This window comes from Xiphophorus couchianus, chromosome 4 (genome assembly GCF_001444195.1).
Source record: "Xiphophorus couchianus chromosome 4, X_couchianus-1.0, whole genome shotgun sequence".
NCBI classification, from domain to species: Eukaryota; Metazoa; Chordata; class Actinopteri; order Cyprinodontiformes; family Poeciliidae; genus Xiphophorus; species Xiphophorus couchianus.
The window spans coordinates 12,353,474-12,359,653 of NC_040231.1; positions in this window are offsets into that span (position 1 = coordinate 12,353,474).

The following is a 6,180-nucleotide window of genomic DNA, read 5'->3' on the forward strand; positions in this document are numbered from 1 at the left end:
ATCGTTTAGCCTAGCTCGCTGTCACTTACTCGGCAGTTGAGGAGTGAACAAGACGAACGTCTGGGATCTTGAGCGCCCCCTGCCATGAGGCAAGAGAACTGCCTGCCTCACCTCGAACCTGTTCTCTGCCGTTTATAATCGCTCATTACACGAAACACGTTACACAAACACAGTTGGTGACAAAAAGCACTGTACATTATATACATAAGCTAAATTATTGGAAATAAGTTCACATATTAAATTTGTTTAAACCATTTTATTGACGCCGTACAGCAACATGCTCTCTCCGCTTAGCAGCCAGCGCAGAGCCAGGGGTTGCGCAATCCAAGGTGAGGCAGAGCTCGCTGCTGCCTCACCGGCATCGCTTCCAAGCATTTGAATGGGAAAATAAGAAAATTCAGCGATTTTGAACAAATAAAAATCGAAATTGGTGAAGCTACATGAAAAATAAATATTTTTTAGTACAAACCACCGGATGAATATAACAATTTAAATTACTTTATGATTATATATTTTCTTTCTTTCCATGATGGCTGGTGAGGCACTGCCTCACCTGCCTCCCCTGACCGCACGTCACTGCATATATCTGAACGTTTCACAGGCTTGTGAGAGTTACCACTTGACACGTTACTTGTTTGTTAATGGTCCGCTGGTTTGGGATCATGTTATCACACTTACATTTTCCAGCTGGTTGGAATACGCATGGACAAGGTTTGAAAAGTGCAAACATCTTTAAGTGACACATTATATAACATATGAGGTGAAATTACTATTATTAAATCTCGGTAATTTAAGTAAAAAGTGAAACTCATATATAAAGATTCTTTGTACAGGTAGGGATTAAAATTTCATTAATCTTGATGAAATGGATTAGAGTTAATGATGAGCCAAACTTCTTCAAACTTTCATAAATCTGAGTATTAGAAAAGACTAATAAAAAAATTACCTTTCATATGACATAATAGACCTACAGAAAGTGATGTTGACTTGGTTTGGGCTCCTTCTACCACACTTTTTCCTTCCACTCAACATTCCATTCATATGATTGGATTCAGATCTCCAGATACTTTCAAGAAAATGGCTTTCACACTGTGAAGGATATCAACGACTGAAAGAAACTGTATGGTTTCTGTATTGAAAATACTTTTTAAATTATCTTTATTGTCAGCTTAATTTTGAGTTTTGGTTAGCTGTCAGCAATATTTATCACTTAATGCAATACTTCAAGGTAATATGCGAGTTTCACTTTGCAGCATTAAAATGCGCATCAACGATTGCTGCTTTCAAACAGACTAATTAAAACTGATAAGCAAAATAATTTGTAGAGAAATCCACATTGTCTTTATTTGGATTTTAATTTAAAATATATATTTTAATTTGTGAGATAATGTGGAAAACCTTGTTGATTGTCAAGGCATTTCCCTTATTCTTCAGTCAGTTTCTCAGTGTTGCTGTTTACACACAATTGTAACATGAAAGGTCAAAGGTCGCATTTTAAACAAAGGGATCTGTTCATGTTTTATTTCCACTCTTTGGCAAATTAACAAAAAACAGATAATGTGTATGTTCGTAAAATAGTCCTGATCAATATTTCATGGTTTCTGAAGGTTTTTCTGCAGATTGTTTTTATTGCTTGTGTAGCTGCTAACTTCTGAATCATTCAGGCATAAAACAGTTTTGAGCAAAAATATTTTGCCTCATAGTTGATGGCAGTTTGTCACAAAAAATATGTTTTTGCTAATTTCTTAGCTGAATCTATGAACAAATGCCAGAGTTAATATTGTAGTACCAAAAATGTGATGTCCAAGAAACTACTAGCTGAAGACCAGTGGTTTGTAACTCTAGCTAGTAAAGAAATGTTGATTTATTGAACTAGACTGGTGGACCCCAAACTTGCAGCTTGTGACTAACAAAATAGCAGCGTAAGAAATTCACCATCCTACACTTTTAAATTACAGATGTTTCATAGAGGCTCAGGTGGTTCTTATTTGGTCATGTGAAAAACGCAGCGCAGGATTGTTTCCCTGCAACAAAGAAGAAATATCAGCGTTTTTGTTGTTTTTTTACAGTGTGAAAGAGGAAAGGAAGAATAAAATATCAAGTTATTGGCCAGAACAGCACTGTTAACATCGGATATCAATATCGATCCAAAGTTTTATGTCGGTGCCTTCCTACTTGTGAACGCTTCACAATCCTGATCAGCTGATTTGCACAAGAACAGAACAGAGGATTAAAGAGCTGCTAGGGCATAATTTATTAAAACTGGAGATATTAAGAGTCCCTCAGTGTTATCGAGCTGATTTGGAAATAAGTTTTGTTGTTTCAATGGATAATAATGACCTACTTAGACACCTTAAGGGGTGATTTCAAAATAAGGTGCATGAAAATAAGTCTGCGTTTTAAGTTCTGATGCTAATCCAGCATCTTACCATTGCTGCTCTGCAAAAACACAAAATCTTACCAAGTATTTTTTGTTTAATTTTTTGTGCAAATGTCTTAGTTCACTTGAAATAGGACAAAATCAACAAGTAACTCTTTAGCATGAAATATGAGTTTGTTTAAAGTTAATAATTCCTCAGTATTGATTTTTAAAAAAGTACTAGATCCACTGGCCGATTATTTCACTTAAAACTTGTACTTTTTTTGGCAATATTAATGAATTATTTGCTTTAAACAAACTCCTCCATCTTGCTGAAAAGTTAGTTTTGTATAATTTCAAGTCTACTAAGATATTTGAACTAGAAATTAGACTAAAAATGGTAGAAATTGTTACATTTGTAGTGTGAGGTGATGGATTTCTGTTTCTTTTTATTATCCTGCTGGTTTTTTCAAAAACAAAACAAAACATGGCGATCATGTTTTGACTGGCTGCTGGCTTCTTTTTTTAAGAAGTAGAGCTTAATGGTGGAAACGCAAATAAATAGTTTAGTAAATTCCTTTCCCAGTTAGACACTGGTACCAGTTTGGTGAGATGAGGCCTAAAAGAGACAGCATCAACTGCCAATACAATATATTTATTTTATCTTGTCATAAAAACTGTTTTTATCTCTTCTGACACTTTTAGCATAAATGTTCTTCTCCATGATCTTTCTGGTAATTTAGTTTAATTTATGAAGCAATCTCACTCTCACTCTTATCTTAGGAAACCACAGATATTGACCACTTTACATTTCAACGCCGTTAACTCTTTCAAAGCAAAATAAAAAAAACAACAAATCGATGTAAAGCTTCAGACTTTCACCTGATTGTTGTTTATTATTACTTACATTTTATATATGTATATTTCTAAACTTTGATTCAATTCCTTATTAAAAAATAAATAATTAGATGGTTTTCATTCCAAGCTAACAGTCTGCCGGAAGGAAATGACTACAACACTTTATTTGCTTTCTTGTTTTGTAAAATTAATGACCAATTTTCACTGTTTACTGAAGACTAAGGTCAGAAAACCAGACATTGAGACAAGGAAAGGAAAGGTAGGGGAAGACAACAAAAGGAGCCAGAATGCAATGAAAGTAAAAGAAAACCCAAATAAAAGACGTAACTTAAGAAACAATGAAAAAAACAACCTGATTAATTTAGATTAAAAAGTGAATATATAGGAAAGGTTCAATAAAAAAAGGAAAATGTTTGAACTGATGTTTTATTCATGCCTTCCATGCTGTCTGTTGTGTTGATTTTTCATAGCGCTGTGATATTATAGCAGACATCTTAATACATCAGTGTTTTTGAACCTGTAAAATAAATGTGTGGTATATTTCACAGGCAGGTAAGCTGCTCTTGTTTGAAGACATGAAAACTGAAGATTAGAAAGACATAAAAGAAAGAAAGAGCTAAAGCTGACATGCTTTAGGCAGAGCCGATCTATTACTAAGAACAAATCCATTCACAGCATCATCACTGCATGGTTTTCAAAGAAGCATATAGGAAAAAAGGACAGTAATTTGAAAAGACATGCACAGTATTGTAGCTAACATTAATTTGTATGTTTATGCAACAGCAATAAGGCAGCTTATGCAATGGATATCTCACAGCGCTACTGAGAAAAATACACGCTCATGCACCAGATACGCTTCGCCTTGTAGAAATACTGTCAGCTGCCACACTTGCCTGCTTTCCCTTTGGTACTTAATGAAAATAAGAATGTTGTAAAATATTTTCATTGGGTTTTTATGTGTTCAATTTAAAAAATTGAAGGTTTGTGTTGGATGTTTGTGTAAAAAGCAGATTTGTGAAAAGTGTATCACTGATGCAAAAACTTGCTTTTTTCTTTTTTTACAAACAAGCATCACCTTATTTGTGCAAGGCTTTACACAGGACCTCTGTGGTAGAAGTGACCCATAAAGTGTGTTATTGATGTGACAAAAATAAAGACATTTATCATGACGCAAGCAAAGCTTTGTTTTATTTCTTTCATTTATTCATCTATTCTCCTACTATGGTGCACCACCCAGGTCCATTTACCAGTTTCAGGACCCGACTAAAATCCTAGTATCAGTACTTTGAGGAATGATACTGGGTTAAATATAAAACAGACTTTAATGCATAAAATGTTCAAATGTTTCATGTCATCCAATTGGAACAGATACAGAGTGACTTTCACCGTTCAGCGCTGGGCTCCACTCAGCTCACCTTAGAATAAACACCAAGTGAAGCAAAGATCGTGGAGTGAGTTCTGCTTTATTTTCTCCTCATTCTGCTCCCTCTCTAAGGTTTTCCTGCTTTAATCAGTTTTTGTTTATGTGTGACTGTCTTCACTCTTAAATGTTATGGTTGTGTCAGCGTGCAGCTGAGTACATGTGAGCAGATAAAACAGAAAAGACAAAGAGTCCTTTTGTCCATAACAGAGTGTTCATTATGAATTTATTGTAACATTTCTTGTCTATAAATTTACAAGATTCATAGTTTCTTTAACGAAGGACATTTTAGTTACATTCGTCTTTTTGTTTTTCACAATGTAGCATCAGGGTATTTTTCTATTTTTTTGTATTCATGTTTGTCCTTAACTTGATCTTTGTTAGCACATTAGCTCCACTTTACACCAAACTAACTTTTAGCAACATAAAACAGATGTTTTATTTGATTAGCAAATGAATATGTAATAATGTCTTTAATTAGTCAAATCTCAGACTGTTACTCGTCGGTTTGTCGTTACTCCACGCCACTGCTCCTCATCCCTTCTCTATGGTTTCCTCATGGTCTCTTCATGTCTCTGGTTTGGGTTTATTTCTGTTCGTTGGACTTTGTGTTTTTTTGTAAGTTTGATTTTTAATTAAATCTACAACAGAACTTTTACATCTCCTGCCTGCTGAATTTGGGTCCACACTTCAACCACACACATCATGATAGACGGTGGTAATGCATTGGACTTTAAAGGCACTCTGTCCATCATGGTCAGTTTGGAATGAATATATATAATGTAAGCATTTAAATATGAATGTTTTTATAGTCAAAATATTTGCTGGAAATGATGCCTATTGTATATCTAAAGGCCTCTGGCCTCCGCCCCAGCTGCCACTGGTCTCTTAAATCGCAGCACCATTTCCTTTAAGCTTTTCATGACTAGTAGAGGGGATCCATTTAAAGTTACATATAAAACGCACCTGAAAACAAACGGAGTTATGGGTACTCTTTTATTTACAATTTCCTCTTTTCTATTTAAAAAAAAAAGGGGGCGTGTTTGCCCACCCAACCTGCCCCTTCTACTTCAGATCCATTCAAGCAGCCCATCCACACAGATGGCAGAGCGTCCGAGCACTGCAGCTCCAAAATGGTGCAGTCATCAGGTGTCTGAAAGAGAAATACCTCAACTATGGACCCAGCAGGTAGATTACCCGAGAGCAGAGACGCAGCCTACCTAGATCGGCGCTTATCAGCTGGTGTGAACCAGGTGGAAGAGTAACAATGCTGCAGAAACGCACAAATGGCTTCATTAGTAGGTCCAGCATCCACAACAACCGCAATCCCAGCCATTGACCGTAGATGGCTTGACGATCTCAGTTGAGCAATCAGGAACTGTAAAGGAAGAAATAATTATTAAAACTTTGAACAAAACGTTTGGCTCGTATCTTCCTTTAAAAGCCGGGTCCTCTCGGCGAGCAGCGGGGCAGCTGTAAAACGAAACTAAACAAGGCGTGTTGACGTCACAGATCACAGAGTTTAATTCATACAAAGCAACGC